Raw genomic sequence first — 20028 nt, 5'->3', positions numbered from 1 at the left:
ATATATTAGGAACATAAAATATATATCATAACTTAAAATTGTAAGTTTACTTCAAACAACTCACAACAGGCAGTTGACCCCACACTGTTAGGTCATGGAACAAGATTTATGATGTCATTATGGAGCATGATGTCATTTCATAACAGAACTGATAATGGACCATCGTTTACCCTCTAGATGCCGAGTTTTTTTTCAGGTGCACATTTTCATAAGGTTTGAAAAGTGAACGTTGTCCGATAATTGCGCTCGCATGGTCCATGATCCGCATACGGCTATAAAATTACACAGAAATGTAGAATATTAAATTTCCGATCCGTTGGTATAAATATAAGTGCAAATACCTTAGTCACTGCTAAATGTTGTCCAAAATGTTGTTATGCTTTAAAAAACAGTAAATGTCTCCGCTTTTTATTGTGCACCGATAAAAGCACTGTGCTACATTTCTTTTTAATTTGGCATCTCTACAGAAAGTGTGAGCGAGGAAATACAGCCTGATATCTAAACGACATAAGTATATATGAAATGGGTTTGTGTGCTTATGCATAAAGTTATACGCTCAATCTTAAAAATGACTCAATAAATGTTGACAAAGGATTTTCTTCTATGACGTCAAACGACGACAGAGAGGTCATAAACGTATAAAGATAAGGGGGCATAACTCCGCTATGCTTAACACTAGGTCAATGTAACTCAGATCACTTGAAGAGAATTTGTTGTGGATACGGACACTATAATTTCGTTATGTTTTGTTCACCGTGAACAAGACACTCTGCCAATACAAACTTCCCTGGACGTGAGTGGATACGTTTTGGTAGTTTCACAATTTATAAGAAAAGATGACAACATACTACATGAGAAAACACGTAATAGCGATATGGAAACTAGTTCTTAGATTCCCATATTCTCCTGTTTGTATAGATGTATTTTGACTAATTTTGCATAATTATTAACCGATTACTAGCCATATCTTCAAATGCAATGAAATTACTGAAAATAATACAACATTTTAGTTGACGTCATTGCTTCTTTTATGCATTTTGCGACGTCGGAAAAAGACGACATTGGTATGCTGATTAGTATATATATCACCTAATTTCAATTAATTGTATAAAATGTCTCGGCTTCTATGTCAGAAAGTAACACTCTTTAGACAAAACATAAAATGACTGATTTACCATTTAAATAGTGTCCTGAATATATCAACAATTAGATGGTTTGACTGCGTATCTTATTGTGAGCAACACACGCACCTGTTTGGAATGAATTTAACGTAACTGAAAATTAATATTTCACAACACCCAAATATTTTGTTAGGATAAGAATTGTCTTTGTTTATGATTATGTAGCTATTTCTCTTCATAAGTATGCAATGAAAGATGCTAAAAGAGAGTTATTTTGTATGGAACTATTAGAATATGGATGTAAGGTTTGTCCAAATTAAGACATGACATTTTTTATATATTTTAAAACAATTTCGTATAAATATTGTTAGAGTTTGATATCCTGTCATCACAATATTTTTTAATCAAATATGAATTGATCATATTATTGAAAACAATGATAGTGAATCATAAAACGTTTCTGACAAACACGCACCTTGCCAATCAATATACATCATTGTTTTATCTATAAAACCACACAAACAAATTCCATGATGAAGGCAATTCCTTTAAATACATGTGCATATACGTTACATAAAATGTATAATCATTTCCATTAAAACTAAGTTATGTGGATTTTAGTTGCAAAAGGGTAAATTTTCATGTTAACTGCAAAAGCTATTAGTTGAACAAACTAAGGGAAAGGTTCCCATAGTTTGTAACTAAAGTCTACTCTCCCATAGTCATGTGTACGCTCTCATAGTAAGCCGAGCTGTCTCTGTTCCATAGTATGCAACGTTCTCATGTTACCAAAACTGATCGCAGAAATACAGCAGACAGAGACAGCATGACGTCACTAAGTAACCAGCTTTTAGTTGGTTGAAAAAGGGATCTAACCGTTTTCAACAATTCCTCATTCAGTTGGTTGTTAACGCAAACATTATGACAGTGGTTTGGAAAAATAACACATATCAATAAGAACACAAATAACATTATATTTTAATTCAAAATTTAAGAGACAGAGTCACACCATCTTTCAAAACTAGTTGAAGATCTCGCGGGGAAGAAGTTCCATCTTGTACTACAGTGGCATGTTCAGTGGCGGGTTCAGTGGCGGATGGAGGGTCGGAGACCAAAAACGTGGGCGACGATGTCGTGCATGTGGCTGTATCATACAGAAGCATACAGAAGCATATCATGATCTTATATTAAGGACCTTCTGGTAAATATAATGTAGGCAAAGCCTACTATCTGAAATGTAGGCGACAGTTTGAATAAAATAATCTTAGGCAGACGAATTGCTGTTTACAAATCGATATGCACAAGGACGTGGCCCAAAAAGTTGAAATGTGGAACATTTGTGCCGACAAATTATATTTAAAGTAGTTACATTATATTTCGCCCAAAAAACTATTGATGTAAAACGTCTTTTGGGGGCGAGTTTAAGATAAAGGATAACTGTATACACACCTTGTAACTCCTAATAGCTACAGATTTATGCCCCGTCGTCTCTGCAATAAGCTGTTCGTCTACACTGGCGTCGTAGAGACGTGTAGCTGCTCAGAGAGTGGTTGGAGTAGAATCCTGCAAACCCAGCAAGTTTGCATATTCGCCCGACTGTTCCTCTCAAAGGATGTTTACCAATAGGACAGTCAGCAAACCACGTGTTATCTTTCATAAACCTGAGTGGTTGGAGATAGAAAGCCAGAACACTTGCCATCTCTAGGCCTAAAAGGGAAATAAGAATTTGTAATATAGATATCATCTTGCCCATTCAATGACAATTTACAATAATGCCACTACATTGTAACAGTAATTCCAATATTATAAACAAAGACAAAAATAGAATTAATAATTTCTGACAGTCGCACATGTCATGCCTTCTTGTGTATACCAAAAATCAGTGAGAGTGAGATTGGGTTTAACGTACGTTGATAACCAGTCAGGTGTAAGCAGCGAGCGAGACCAAAATCAAGTATTTTTAAACAACATTATCAAATCAAACTAAAATATTCACATGTAATATTATGATAGTAATACTATTTATTACTCACCGAAGTGACATGTACTTTTGGTAGAGACAAATTAGGCATCTCTCAGGTCGCTCTCTGTTGACGGATATGCTTATTGATATCTTTTCCATGCGGCTGTGTTTTATTCCTCCTCTGTTTGTTTTGGAAACATCCTCTGTGTACCTAAGAGTTTTACACCCATCTTCGGTATCGGTCAGGTAGAACTGTGAATTCGGTCCCACCCTTAGATTTCTGTGTTCATCCCCAAGCTCTTAATGCACAGTTCAAACCAATCAAATACACTAGTGTCTAGAAGTTTTTGAGTGGTGTCCTCACCTAAAATTTCCTTTTTCCACAACACATCCTCCTGTTCAACACTTATCACAGCAGCCTGTCTCTTATCAATCCCAATTCCCTGTCACGCTAGAGATTTCATTGTGGCGTCCAAAACAGTTCTAAGTCTGGAGAATAAGGGAGGTTCGTAAAAGTTTATTTGAATTCCATTCTGACGAATAAAGTATTGAGGTGAGGCAAAAACCTCATACAGTGTATTGCCCCGATATTCTTGACCCTTCCGATTCCTGACCTCCGTCAAAAAATACATTAATGTTTTGTTCAATTCACCTTCATTCACTGCTAATTCCAAAATGTTTGAATTTAAGTCAAAACCACTAGGACCTTCTCTTGCTTTCCTCTCGTCTACCCATGCCTGATAGAGTCTGACAGCCCACATACTTTTGTTTTCAGTATTTGTAGAATAACATGAATTACATAACTAACTGAAGTCAGAATCTGTCAACGGTTTGGCAAAACGGGATCTATTTTCAGCAGTAACTATTTCCGGAACCAATGGCTGCAGTTGCTTCTGTAGAAGGGGCCCAGATGGTTTACGTTTGTTAGACAATTAATTATTATATAAGCTTTCTTCAATAGCCTGACTTGCTTCAAACAAATAATCATCTGAACCAGAGGAAATGTCGTAAACATTTAAATCAAAACGTGGGGTGTCTTTTGGTTCTAAAATAGTGGTATTAAGTAAATCTTCAAAGTCAGAATTGGTTACAACTTCTGAATTTTGAGAAAAAATGTTTTGCGTAATAAAAATGTCCATATCTGAATCAGAGGTTTCCATTATGAACCCAACAAACCAACAGTTCAAGCAAAAATGAATGATGAACGTGCCGTTATCAATTTTCATGCGATTAAAACTCCCGTAGTTTTGTTCATGTTAAGCTGCGTTTAGGCGAGGTGTACGGACGTTTCCAGATCATCGCAAGATGCACGTGCCGTTTTCAATTTACAAGCGATTAACCCTCCCATAATTTTGTTCGTGTTAAGCTGCATTCAGGCGAGGTGTACACATGTTTCCAGACCATGGCAAACATTTGATAGTAACATAGACATTAGATGCGCACGAACAAGTAGTTGAACTTTGTTTTAAGTAGGAGAAAGTCCTCAAACTCGCGATTAGTTTCGCACGTGAAGCAGGTTCTCGGCCTACGGCCTCGAACTTGCCTTAACGTGCGAAACTAATCACATAATATTATCAGTGTTACTTAAAAGGTTGAATTAAATCGCCGTTTATTAACCTGTTCATATGAAACTGCAATATTAGTCCCAATGTATTGAATACTGTACATCATAGGAACTAAAGTACATGTTGCAGTTATGGCTACGTGTGATCTTCTAACACTTGTGTAAAGGTATAAATTATGGTGTACTACACAAATGTGTCAATTTCTTATGTAATTATTATTCAAACAATCAAAAAAAAAGTTTCAAGGAATAACAAGAAGACAAGTCATCAATATCCCCAGCAACGGCAAAATACTCTTATGAATATGTCTGCTAGTTATGATTATGTCAAATGTTTTGGAGTGTATACAGCAAAGTGGAAGGAGAGTATTGAAAGGTTTTTTAAGATCTGCTCCAAAGAGGAGCACTACCATCAAATTCAGTTGAAGCCTAACTTGTTGCCAGTGAAATGCAACAAGATGACATCCTCATAGTCACAGCTTAAGTCACGTTTCCATGGAAACCACAAAAAATAAAATTCATATCTGGGTCTAAACCCCAAAAGGCACATCTAGGGATCATGCTTGATATGTGTACCAAGTTTGATGAAGCTAGCACTAATAGTTTACGAGATCTGCTCTGGACAAGATGACATCCTCATAGCCACAGCCTAAGTCACATTTCCATGGAAACAGCAAAAAATTAAATTCATATCTGGGTCTAAACCCCAAAAGGCACATCTAGGATCATGCTTGACATATGTACCAAGTTTGACGAAGCAAGCATGTATAGTTTGGGAGATCTGCTCCGGACGAGATGACATCCTCATAGTCACAGCATCAGTCAATGTTTCCATGGAAACCGCAAAAAATAAAATTCGCATCTGGGTCTAACCAAAAGGCACATCTAGGGATCATGGTTGACATGTGTGCCAAGTTTGGTTAAGCTATCACCAATAGTTTAGGAGATATGCTTCGGACAAAGTGTGACGGATGCACGGACAGACGCAGAGACGGACGGACCTCGTTTCTATATCCCCCGCAACTTCGTTATTGCGGGGGATAAAAACGTATACCCTATATCCATGTATGACATGATATTGAAGAAGGCTAAATGTAGATACTGAAATTAGTTTCATGAAAAAATATCTGAAAGATACCCAATATCTACATCAAAATACTGAAAGTGTAATCGGAAGGATAGGGCGATTGTTTACTCTTGTTCAACCAACCTTCACCTCAACGAAATTGCCTGATATGTACAACAAGGTTGACGTATGACATCACTACCTATGACCGATTTCTTACAAAATGGCAGCTTCGCTGACAAGGGTACATAGGATTTTGCGAGGACTCTTCCCTTGATTCAGGGATCGTTTGTACATAAATTATAATAATAATAATAATAATGTGTCCATTTATATAGCGTCAAACTCCACACTAGGTATGCTCATAGCTAACAATCAAGGCCATTATTACCCCGGATAACCCAAGCTGCCTGTTAGGCTAGAAGGTTATAGTCATATGACTTTTTCCACCGGGTACCCATATTCCTGCTGGGTGAACAGAGGCAATTTTGAACAAACTCACTTGCCTAAGGTGAGACCACATGTATCACATGTGCTTCGTTGTGGGACAGGACTCAAGTCCTAGAAACCCTCAGGAGTCAAGCTGCCAAACACGGTCACCCATCCAAGGACTCTCCTCGAAAGCTCGACGCTGCTTAACTTCACCGATTTGTGAATTATGAGATGTAAGTAATCAGAATTATTCTGACTATCTGTGTATTGTTATATGTTCTTATCCTTTTCACTGTAAGTAAGAGAAGAAGCCAAAATGCTGATAATTACAGTTGTCGTTCTGCATGATTTTGCGTCAGTCATGGTGTCACGCTGCACGGAAACTTTGACAATATCTTATGCATTATCAAATCATTGCATTGTATTCCTATTTCTTGCTACAATACTCTTTCCATGCATATACTAAAGGTATTGAGCCATTTCAAGCAATGAATAGACGGCTGGATGTCGGAAAATTTCAGAAAATGCTACGCAGTGTAATATCGAAATTTTTCTTTGTTTACATTTCAATCAAGCGCAGTCTTTCAAGCACAGCGTTCATTTTCACACCCAATATCTTTTGTTTCATTTCATCTAGACAGTTGGTATTGGTCACAAAGACCATTTGTAATTTTATTCTAAAATGTATGGGGAATTCAGTGATGCATTTGTTGCAGCTGAATATGAAATATATGTGATGTAATTGGTGTCTCAATACCGGCCTTCACGAAACGTGATTTTGTAAACACTATCCAATATGGCGGAAAGCGCTCTTCGGCGTTCGTGTAGGTGTATTTTCAAAAACATCCCAACCAATTCTAGGTTCATCAGCAACGTTTCAGAATTATCATTAGTAGTTTCATGAAAAACTGATATCAGTGATCAATAATATGCTGTTTTTGAAATTCAATACTCCCAGTAATTATCCAGTTTTCACATTTCAAAACATACAGCAAATAACACTGTGAATCGCGATTTCGTTTCTTGTAAAGAATCGCGACATTTACGATGAAACCTATTTTGAAAGTTTATTTTAAGCACTTTACCTTTGTCTGAGATAATAGTGGATGGTATCAAGAAACAGGGAATCTCCCGCAGAATTCGAAACTGTGAAGTATATTTGTGTGCATGATATATTTGAAGTTTATTGGACAACAAAGTGGGGTTTGAAGAGGAAGGACATATATGTCCCAGTGGCACCCGGGGGGGTTAAAGGAGAATCCGAATGAAAACAAAAAGTTTGTAAAATAGCAATAAAAACACAAAAAATGTACTCGTATTTCCGCATTTTACGGAAACACCCGACAGTTAATGAGCAGAGGGGGTATCACGTGACATGACGTCATATGTGCCTGTTGCCGATGGCTGCCTCTTTGATTTTACCTCACAACTAAACAGTGTCCATGGATTCTGAAGCAGTAAAAGGTGTTCCTGATGTCATTTCTGAACTGGATGTTAGACCGTATCAATAAAAATATACCATATCATTTAACAAGAATACTATTTGACAGCAAAACGTGATACAATTCCAACCAGCAAACCCACCCCTATAAGTATATGACCAGTCCCTAAGAATTACATTTTTTGCCATGTGATTTGCAGTTCCTTTTGTGTCAAATGGGTGACTGTAGGGTGTCTGGGATTTAAAAACACAATAATTATGCTTCAGACGGGGGAAAATAGAAATTATCTGCCAATTTTTTTTTCAACAAAATAACTTCAGTGTTATTTTTTTACACTGAAGTTATTTTGTTTAAAAAAAATTAGGATCCTAGTTCTCATTAATAACGTAGCAAGTCTCCACACAAAATCCGGGCCTGGTCGGGCAGAGATAATATTCGCGACGCAGATAAGTTATTCCCCGAAAACTGGTAAATTATAAAATGCTTGTCAGGACAATGTATGTTTCCCCAGTGTTTGGTTATGAAAATAGTTATGGTACTCGGCCATAGCCTTAGAATGGCATCTTGTCAGCCAATGTGAACACAGAACAACTTTCACGGCCCACAGTACTGACAAATAGCGAGTCTGATGCAGACGTGTGTAATTGGACAAAATGGAAAACAATGAAAGCAACAAGTACTTCATGATTTGCCGTTGTATTCGGCAATGTTTCGGGTAGTCTGCAGCATTTAGGGCTCCAAACCGAAAAGAACGTCATAGCGAAACATTTTCAAGCTCATGTGAAATCTCTTACTGATTTTGATATCTATCTCATGGGTACCAGTGGAACTGCCCCAGCTACAAAATGCCCCAGCAAATTTGGTCATTCATTCTATTTGGTCAAATGTATTTAAAATGATTAAATATATGCCGTAAATGCATAGTTTTTGTCAACTTTGATATTATGTTCTTCATATAAAAGTTATTAAGAAGTAATATTTCAGATAAATGTTCCATCAGTAAACTCATAACTATGTATATACTTTTATATGAAGAACATAATATCAAAGTTGACAAAACTATGCATTTATGGCCTATGTTTAATCATTTTAAATAAATTCGGGCATGTTAACTACCCCCCTGGGGCAATTTGCAGCGGGGGCAATTCGACTGGCAATCGTACAGTAAGCTGTAACAGGGAATGATGGAATATAATAAATCTCGTGGGTAATTCTTCCTTCTTCAGCCTAGCTTTGGGATTTGTATGCCCCATGTGTGCTTGTCTCTTTCATATGTGTCCGACTCGGAATGATTGGACCATTTCTCCTGCCTAAGTCTGTCTCTTTACTTGGAAAACGTAAGAAATGGTGGCTTTCTGTTGTTCGATGATTCTGTGCATCCCCAGGCAACCATTACCAGTACCATTTACAAAAACGACAGAAACAACACAATTTGTACTACTGTAGCGCTTGGTCTTTGGCAATATGGTGGACTCCAGGCACATTTGACATCACGAGCGGTAAGGTCACGTGGGTTCCAGCGAAATATGTATAATGCCTTAAGCTGAGATTTACAGAAACTGTTTTCACGATTAAAACATAATTATACATAATTTTTAATTGAAAATTTGGGAATATGTTTCTGGTGACTTTATCTTTCACCCAGCAAATTATTGCAATTCACGCCTATTCTCCTTTAACCCCCTAGATGCCGAAGATTTTTTCTGGCTCACATTTTCATAAGGTTTGAAAAGTGAACGTTGTGAGAGAATTGTGCAGAAAATACAGCCTGATATCTGAATGACATAGGTATATATACTCAAGATGAAATTGAGACAGATGGAAAAAGATTAGAAAATGGCCATGCCTGAAGAAAGAAAAGATGTTTCCACCTCAGCAACAGCAATTGGAGTGAGGTGGAAGACAGGTAGGCCAAAGGAAGTACACAGAAGGGCACAATAGCCAATTAGAAGACAGGTGACTTATAAATAGAATAGGGAAAGCCCAGAGGATGGGATCTGAATAAAAAAATAGAACAGAAGTGAAGGGAAATCCTTGTTGAAAAGGCTCCAGGAAACAGATGAAAGGTGATGATTAAGAGAGGTGGCGTTCAGCGGCAAACACAGACAACATAGAACAAATGGACATTTAACATATAATGATATGAAAGATGACTTAGGGACAATGAAATGTTGATGAAAGATGAAAATATGATTAAATTCCCTTCCTTACAGACTATTGTGCCTCCATGACATAGAAATCTTCATTCCATCGATCGGCAAGCCATCATTATAATAATACTACTACTCCTTTCAGTGTGCAAACACTCTGGTGAAGGAATCGGACACGGCGATCTTTGTCACCTGTTCTTTTCAGAGCATCTAGCACCAATCTCTCCTGGAGGCCATTATCCAGATCAGGATAGGATTCATTGATAGGTTGCCAAACATCATCTCATCAACTCTATTTATATTGACTCCTGTGGCTTGCGATTTCGGTTGAGTAATTTTTCCTGCTTAACATCAGAGTAAATTTTTACTGTCCCATCTCTGAAGAGTATCTGCAAACCATTAGTAATGACTGCTTAGCCACATTCCTGAATTGAGATCCACCCACGCCACAGGAGTAGCTCTAGAATCAGTTTGACATCCATGGCATTGATTCGCTAAGCTCAAGACTGTATTTGAGAGCTGTGCCATGATGTTAACCTTGTTTGTCTCATTTTAACTGGCAATTTGTTGAGAACAATGGTTATTCCTTCCAAGAGGTGTATATGACACATTGTCATACAAAGATGGTGAGCAGTAATTTTGCCTGTTCGAGTCCAGTGACTACGAATCACACAGAAAATATTGCTGCAGGCCATGTAAGTCGTCTTCGCTGAAGGATCTACATGGATCAACAGCTCTGGTGCTATTTTCTATTGTGGCACCATCTTCCAATGGCCTGCGACTTTCACTCGCCATCTGTTGGATAATACTTTGATCATCAATATTCCTTTTTGTTGGCTATAAAAAATCCCTAATTTCTGATCCCTGTTACACTCAAGACTCAGCAGCCAGGGAACCGCTCAGTCAGAGGATATGCAGCAATCTCATGGGATACAGGTGTAAATTTTTAAGAAACAAGACAAACCATTCACTCACCATTCACACAAACACAAATATAATTAATTCAGTCGTCGTCTTTGAATAATCCATGTTACAAGAGCCATTTAGAATAAAATTCAGCATTACAGCTTTTGTTGAAGAAAAAAAACATTTTCAATACTATATTTCAATCTCAACTCACTTCTGAACAGAGCAATAGTTGGTAAAACAGAATTGAGCTTGCATTTGTAGAAGTAATATTTTCCCAATAATATGAACAAGTCAAAAACAGAGTCAGTAGTGAGGTGAGGTGAAATTGGGTTTAACGTCGTGCTTGAGAATATTTCGCTTATATGACGACGTGCATGCGTGTGTATGTGTATGTGCGGCTGCTTGTACTAGCCCAGACTGAAGCTGGTTTTATAGTGCTAGCCCACTGAAATACCATGCTGCAGTGAAGCATGAATACCCCACTCAGACACATTATACTGACTCCGAGCCGACCAGTCCTTGTTGTACCCATTAATGCTGAGCGCCAGGCAGGGACCAACAAGTACCATATTTTAACGTCTTTTGGTATGACGCAGTCAGGGATCGAACCCGCGACCTTCCGCTCTCCGGGCAGACGCTCTCACCACTACACCACGGAGGCAGTTACAGAGTCAGTATAAACATTTTTCTTACAGCCCAAAATTATCAGTTCCAAAGTGAGTTTGAGATTATGGATGTGATCACAACCTACTTAACCATGATAAAAATTTTGACCAAAAGGTTTGCACAAATTCACATTCCCATAACAAGTGACAAATAGATTCCTTTTCTTCATTACAGAATGAACATAAATCACAATCTTTAATTTTTTTAAGAAATGTATTGGTAGTTAAAATTCTACGGAGTATCCTGTACAGAACCCATCTCAATTTGGTGTCTTGTGTTGATTTAAACGATTTTAGGAAAAGACAGTTCCAGTCAAGACCACTCTGAAAATCCTCTTGCCACTTTAACTGTGCTCTTGGCATCCTATTTGAAGAACACAGGATATAGGCATTTGAGCCTTTATCAATTGAAAGTAACAATTGAGTAATTGGTGTATTTTCTGCACATTGTCCAGTGTTTTCTTTCACTATTTATAAGCCAGCAAAATATTTTCTAATGACACCATAGTATTCTAAAAAAGATACATTCAATTGATACATTTAATTAAATCAACCAAAGACAGATAACTGCCATGTTCATCAACAAGATCATCAACAATATTTTGTTAAATTAGTTGCAGGGCCTTCTATTGCAAGTTTATCAGAAAAGCTATTTTGATAAGGATCCATAATTACAGTAATAAAGTAAGTTAAGTTTCCACAATTTGTATTTTGATACAAATAGGATACCCTACTTCTGATACCATTAAAAGGGGTTGGGGGTGGGAAACGTGGTTGTCAGGATGTTTGATGCCCCATCCCAACCATCAGTTTTGAAGATATATACAGATAAAATGGATTTAGAAGAAAACTGTAACAAATGATAAGTTTTACTTTTTATTATTATTTATCAAGTTACAATGGCGAACTAATGGATGAGCTAACTGCAAGACATATTCTATTGCTAATTTAACATCTTGTCAGTTATGACAGTTTATAGTCCTTTCCAGATTTTAATTAATCTACTTTAAAAAGAATAATTACTGTGCCCAAATGCAGAGCGAATAATGCTCAAGACCACACACATCGAAAAACTCACCTCACTGTGTCCCCTACCTTTGTTTCAGGGTGCGAAGCAGTCACCCGTGGTTAACTGACTGACAATGGGGGGATAAACAAGGGATTAAGTTGGGTTTGGTGTTCTTCCTAAATCGATGACCACGAAATAGAAGATTCTGTCCTTGAGAGTTGTTGACAAATCGCACATTTACTTGAACATTAGCCATAACGGTATGCCAGAGAATGACAGGGAGTTGGTTTATATAGGAATTCAGTTGACACAAGTCACTCTAAAGGAGAACCCACTCTTACTATGAGTTTCAATCATTTAATTTACTTACACGATATAAACTCACTCATGTCGTAACATTTAGCTGGGGGGCACAGTGGGGTTAAACCCACCCAACTGCAATACCAACAACTCAAGCATGTCCCAGAAGCAAGACCCAGAACTACCAACAATAAGACAGTAATCAATTTGAGCAGCAAGACTCTAACATCTACACAAACATCACTCCTTGCCAAAGTCACCACCAAGACCAACACAGATGACTTCATAACCAGCATCGAGTGTGGCCTCCAACATCTGGCTCCAAATGCAGGCCTACCATACAAACGGTAAACAAATCATCAAAACTGAACTCATATACACCAAAACAGAACAAAAATCACCAAATTAGGAAAATAAACTTCCTAAACTGCCACAATATCCTCTAAAACCGAAACAATACATCTGTAATGGAAGACTAATTGTTTGAAATGGAAAAAAAACTCGCGTATCAGCTGCAAGAGCGAGCGAGAACGGTCGCCGAGTGTACAAAACAGCAGTCATAGCATCACGAAACGGCATACAAATCGTCAAAGATGGCGGCAAAGGGAGACGAATAGGCTTTGGTACATAATGTTTTTCGTCACTATGAGTTACAGTGTGCTTGCTGCAAAATCTTGCCGATGAAATGTCAAATAAATATACATTCGAAAGTAACAAATCATCTGAAATAGAATAGAATAGAATAGAATAATACTTTAATGCCTTTTCAGGAATTTGTGTTACATCAGCAGAGCTACTGACACATTAGAGAGATATCAAACATATTTACATAAATTCTTTGATTTAGGTATCTTCACATTTCTTTAAAGGGGAAGTGTACACGAATAAATCACATTTATTCTTCTGTGAATAAAGTGAACTGTTTTAATTAGTTAATACCAATGTTTGAAAATATACACTCATTTTTCTTACAATGTAAGTATAACCCTCAAAATAAGTGCTGAAATGTTATGCCAATATGAAGCCTTTGTTTGCCGAGCTAAACATGCCAGAGTTACCGCCCTTTGATTATGACGTAATTGGTGCCACTTGATTTTAAACTGGTCTACTGTCTAGTCCCAAGTCAAAAGATAATAATACTGAAATTAATCACATGAAAAAAGTTTGTGAAAATTCGAAAGAAGCATAAGAACAGAAAATGTAAGCAGCGGGACAGATTGATCGTGTTTGTTTTCATTCATAACCTCACCTCAATGAAAATACCAAATATGTATAACAATGTTGATGTGCGTATGACATCACTATCGGGAAGCGACTTTTTCAAAATGGCGTGTTCACTGACACGGGTACGCCGGAGTTGTCAAAGAAATTTTCGTTGTTTCAAGCAATGTATATGCATAAATGTGACATGTAAGTAGTCCGAAAATTCTGTCAGTCTGCTGGTTGTTATTTTCTTCTTGTTTTCATTGTGACCAAGGGAAATAGTCAGAATTAAGAGAAGTACTGTCATCGTTGTGCGTGAGTTTGCGTCAGTCATGGCGTCATGCTTTCAGAAACTATAATATGTTGTGATGAATCTAGAAAATCATGGGAATACACCTATTTTATTTAACTATCGCTTGCTACAATACCTTTCCCATGGATGTTCTAAAACTAATGAGCAAGTGTATGCAACAAGTAGGCGAGCGGATACACAGTGTAAAATCTGAGATTGGCTTTGTTTACATTTCAAACAAGTGGTCCTTTCCCAGCGCGGCATCTGATATATTTCGTTCGATTTCACTGAAACACTTAGAATTGGTGACAAAGTCCATTTGTCAGTTTATTTTGAACTGTATGAAAAATTCAGGGATTCGTGTCAGGAAGATGGTGTTGAACTATATACAATTGGTTTTATGGGCGAAATATAGCCGACATACATGTGACGTGATTTTATAAACACTCTGTAAAATGGCTGAAAATTAATTGTGTTTGCAAGCGTATTTTCCAAAACATTCTCAGCGATTCTCGGTTCATCGACAATGTTTCAGAACGAGCATTAGTGATTTGATCACACAACAACAAAACTACTGCTGATCACAATGATAGGCCTTTTTCTTTTAAATTCAATTTTCCCAGTAAAATTTGACATTTGAATTAAGACACGCAAAACGCAGTGAATGGTGATGTAGTAATGTGTCAAAACTGGCAGGATTTACGATGCATGTAATTTTCAGTATATTTGATCTACAATGAGCGGATGATATACAAAAACGAATTTCAAACAGAGTTCAAAAGTGCAAATTGCATTTATTTTCGTGATACATGTATGTGGATGGATATGGTATTGATATCAAAGTGAAAGTGGAAGAGGAGGGACATATTGTAATTTTAGTAACAAACGTAGAATGCCGGCACATTCGCCGATGGCAAGCTAGATGTAGTGCACATTTTAGTTTTTGTGAAAAAAGATACCGTTGAAAAGGCGACCGACACAGGTTGAATGTTATACAATTTGGTTACGTGGTAACACATTTAGTACAATGTATACATTTTTTCAAACTGCAACGTCATTACAGTGTAGAACTGATGACATAGCCAGCTGACGGCCAGGCAACAGGTGGATTAAAACAGTAGCCTGCGCATCGACACACAAAAACCGCACCTATACCTGCACCACGTGAAATGGGTCTAATAAGGTCTAACGACGTCATTCGCTTTATCATTTGGGCACCAATGACGTCATTTACAAGGGACATAAGCCATGGTGTGTTTATTTTTAAGAGATATGGTACTTGGAATAATGGATGTACGGGCTCTCTTAGTTTTCACAATTGGAACTTTGTAGCGGGGGCCTGAAGGGAGGAGGTTGTATTCTGAATTTAAGTAGTGAGTACGGTCAGATATGATTTTGACAGCTTGATTCATGATTTGTCGCTCATATATTGATGATAAACATTCAAATCTGACTCCAGCGATTTTACTTGCAGTGTAAACAATTTTGTCTATTTTAGATTTGAGATGAACTGAGAGAGACCCGTACCAACAATGGAAGGAAAACGTTAAAATACTCTGAATAAATGCTACATAAAAAGATGACATCACAGATGGGTTAACATTAAAAGATCTCAGTTTACGCATGAGATGAAGACGTTGTTGACACTTTTTGTATAGGGCTTCAGTGTTAGAGTTCCAGTTCAGCTTAGAGTCAATGAAGGTTCCCAGATACTTATACTCCGACACTGTCTCAACACATTCATTGTTGATTATCACTGGAAGCATTTCTGTGGGTTTACTCCGAAAGTCAATTATCAGTTCCTTTGTTTCTGTGACATTTAAGATTAAGTGGTTTTCTGCACACCAAGTCGTAAAATGATTAATGTCCTCTTTATACAGTTTTTCAGAATCCGTGTCATTCAGTTTGCCGACAATTGCTGCATCATCTGCGAACTTTACAGTTGAAAAGATTGAATTCGAGCTTGCACAATCATTAGTGTAGAGGGTGAAAAGAACAGGAGATATTACACAGCGTTGTGGTGCACCAGTGTTGGTGGTCCGTTTACTCGATACAGGCCCGTTAACTTTCACGTACTGCTGTCTGTCCACAAGAAAGTTTTCGATCCACTTGATGAGGTATGAGTTAACGCCCATGTCTAACAGTATCATGACATGTGGCTGGATAGTGTTGAACACAGATGAAAAGTCAACGAAGAGGATCCGGATGTATGACTTAGGTGTCTCTAGATGTTTATAGACATTATTAAGGAGTGACAGTGTGGCATCAACAACTCCTCTCCTTGACCTGTAGGCGAACTGAAGCGGGTCCAGTATGTCGGCAACTTCCTGACGGAGATGTCTCAACAAGATGCATTCCAGCGACTTCATTGCTATAGATGTGAGAGCAACTGGCCTGTAGTCGTTGAGTTCTTTAGGTTGTGTCTTTTTAGGAACTGGTACAATTTCTGATGTTTTCCAGACCGAATGGCATGAAAGTTAATCATTTGTCCATAACAAATTGTCACTATAATTTCATACATGGCCATGAAGAAGAGGAAAGTTGTTTAACAAATGATCATGTAAGTGTTGGTGTTTGTATATTTATTTGCCATTTCATCAGTACAATTTTGCAGCAAACAGACTATAAGAGAATGAACCGTAAGCCCACGCACCCACTATGACGTCAATTGACAACAGAACTGATAGTGGCCCGTCGTTAGGTTGAGCGGTCCAATATCACTTGCAGCGGCCCGCAAATTTCTGATAATGGGAGGGCCGTTTCATGATAATTCCATGTATTTTAGCTATAATATAAGGGTAATGCTATTTTTTGGGTATTATCATTTGCAGAAACCCTAGGTCTTTCATTAACTGCCCGACGAAGGAGTGCAGTTGAAAAAGACCGAGGGCTTCTGCAAATGATAATGCCCTAAAAAATAGCATTACCGTTATTATTGCTAAAGTACATGGAATTTGTGTTGAAAAGAAAAAGGAAACAATGAAGGAATTTGACTGTAAGTTTACTCAAAACCAACTTCTGACGGGGTTGACTGACCGAATTACATCATTGAACAATTCAAGTGACGTCACAACAGAACGTGATGATATTCAACCTTGGCCTTTGCCAAGACCATGGCCTGCAACATGTCAGACTATATCAGACACAACGTCAGTTTTCAGTGTTTGGTTTTGGTCCAACAACGTTAATAGTGCAATTGTTAAGGTTAGCACCAGCAAGAAAGCCAATATTATCACTAAAGCGGGAATTTGGGTTGCTTTGACTTGTTTGACCCAGAATATCTGCCAGTCCAAAGCCAATGTCGTAACCATAAGCCCACACACCCACTATGACGTCACTAGACAACAGAACTGATAGTGGCCCGTCGTTAAGTTTGAGCGGTTCAATATCATTTGCAGCTGTCCGCAAATTTCATGATAATTCCATGTATTTTAGCTATAAATTACAATAACATTAAGCAAACACCAATTTAGGGTCATTAAGACATGGCCCAGAGTAAACACATCTATTGTTATCCAAGCATCCTATTTAATACCATAAGCATCCAGTAAATGTACCAACAAGATTAGTGCCAGTTGAAATGTGATTAGCAGGATTAAGTACTCCCCCTGTCTGGTCATTTCATTTGTAGGACACACCCCATTCTGTATTTCATTGGTTATTGTACGTCGCACCCAGTTTTGTATCAGTCAACGAAGCATAATCTCTTCCTTGTTTCAATTTTAGAGAAACAGTCACCAACTCCGATTTTTTGTCAGTAGGGTTTAGACTCCCAATACAGGTCAGCTCTAGCCCTCAGCCCAGAGGATTGTACCAACTCTCAGTGGCCAACCCATGTATTTCCATTCTTGTAAATAAAATTGTGATTAGCTTCTTGTGACTTCAGACTCTTTGCTGAGTTAATTCCCCCAAGCAGACCAGCACACCAGTTAGATAAGGGGTTTCACCAGAACCCTCACTTGGACCCAAGACCCGTAGCATAATACTGGGATTAATCCCTGGATTCCATTTGTCCATTGCCATTACCAATTAATTAGAGCCAATTAACTACTGGTTTCCTTTGTTGTAACCTTATCACTGTTGTTCCATGTATACTTAACTATCTGTTCCCTATTTTTTCATTCACTTGTTGCAAGTGATGCACCTGGAGTAAGAATAAACTCTGAAATGTTGTGTTCCTCAAAATAAAGAAGTCGACATCCATAAATTCTTGCCTTTAGATTTATATCTGTTTGGGTATTTTGATAAATCAAAGCATAAGCACATTTTTACCCATTTCTGGTGATCTTTTTTAGTTTAGTCTTGATAGGTTGTATTCAATATGTGAAATGAATGTAAGGAATTTGACTTTCATAGAATGACTTTCAAATATGAAGATACATTGTTTTGGAACTCATAGCTATTCAATCACTAAAACTAAAATAAATAAAAAATTATCTATCTGAATACAGTTGCAGTCACTCATGGGCATCTTCTGATCACTGGTGATTTTAATATTCATGTTGACAAAAGTGTCGACGAGTTTGCACAGGATCTCCTTCAGCTACTATCATCTGTTAATCTCTGACAACATGTGAAAACAGCCACACACAAACTAAAGTACTGTCGGAAATAGAAGAAAACTGTTTTTTTCACATTTATAACTACAGTTTCTGTAGTTAATATGTGAAAGTATGAAATATCTGCTAAACTAACTTCGGTCTAACTACAGTTTCAGTGGTAGGGAGATAGGAAAACGTAAAAAAAGGACTTTACTGAGGAGAGATTAGTGCAGAAATGAGCAATGCGGTTTTATTCTAAGTCCAAAGCGTCTTATTTTGAACAGACCATGGCTTTATGCAAATTAGTGTGCGAGGATATTGTAATACAAAGGACACTTTTTAAATGCCCATTTTGAAATTAGACTTAGCTTCATTCTAAACGATAGCTGACGTAAAAAAATAATAACTGTAATACTGAAACTATTAAGGATGTAGCTACCCTGGAGTCTCACTATCTCTATATTTCACACTGTGTTGTATGCAATCACAAGCATGGCTCTTGATATGGATACGCTGATTGCTAATGTCTACAAGTATTCTGTGCAGGAGAAGGACAGGGGAAACCGCTCTTTAGATATGACAGGGTATATCATAGAACAAGTGCAGCCCTGGGCTTGCCATATGGGAAAGTGTATTTGGCAGTAAATCTAAACAAACAGGTAGGAGGGGGTCGTCTCAAAAGCAAAACCAGGACGCAAACACAAATTAGATATCTTTGATAAGGGGGTCATAAGGAGAGCAGTATATAAGTTGTATGACAGGAATATACCACCAACCTGCCTTACCATCAGGGAAGAGATCAATGATACCATTAATATATCAAGAACAACTCTTATCACTGCTCTCCATGAAATGGGGTTTAGGTATAAAGCAAGGGGGGATGATCATGGAGTGTAAAAAGTATTCAATCCTCACTCTCAGGCCAAACTGAGTTGGGTTTTCAGATAGTATACCTCGATGAGACCTGGGTGAACAAGAATCACTCCACAGATTACATGTGGCTACCGACAGATGGTACATGCAACAAGGCCCCAACCATTCCATCTGGTAAAGGTAAACGCCTCATTGTTCTTCACACTGCTACACATGATTCTGGTCTCTTTGACGGGTGTGAACTCGTCTTTGAGGCCAAATCTTCATCTGGTGATTATCACCAGTGGCTGTATGCACATGTTGGGCGTAGCTAACGTCAGGCGTAACACACTACGTCGGGCTTAGCAGCGCCCTCCTCTTACACGTCATGCACAACATCGGTTAAAGCCTAGGCATTGCTACGCCCGGCTTAACGGATTTATGTCGAGGAGAAGGTAAGCTATTTTTAGATTTTCGAACGTTTTTAAACCACCGGTAAAAGGTGCGAAACAACTTCGC

General features: G+C 37.9%; 1 protein-coding gene and 1 long non-coding RNA gene across 4 annotated transcripts in view; one reads left to right on the top strand and one right to left on the bottom strand.

The window, feature by feature from the left end:
- The window catches only part of LOC124260762, a 279431-nt gene that overhangs the window by 228489 nt on the left and 30914 nt on the right, over positions 1-20028 (bottom strand). The window lies entirely within an intron of this gene.
- On the top strand, positions 9361-10956 carry LOC124260764. Its single transcript, XR_006894165.1, has 2 exons — positions 9361-9494; positions 9884-10956. It is a non-coding gene; the product is annotated as an uncharacterized LOC124260764 (long non-coding RNA).

This window comes from Haliotis rubra, unplaced genomic scaffold, assembly GCF_003918875.1.
Source record: "Haliotis rubra isolate DU_JTF1 unplaced genomic scaffold, ASM391887v1 Scf774, whole genome shotgun sequence".
NCBI lineage: Eukaryota > Metazoa > Mollusca > Gastropoda > Lepetellida > Haliotidae > Haliotis > Haliotis rubra.
The sequence above is the reverse complement of the archived record's forward strand: the minus strand, read 5'-3'. Positions and strand labels throughout refer to the sequence as shown.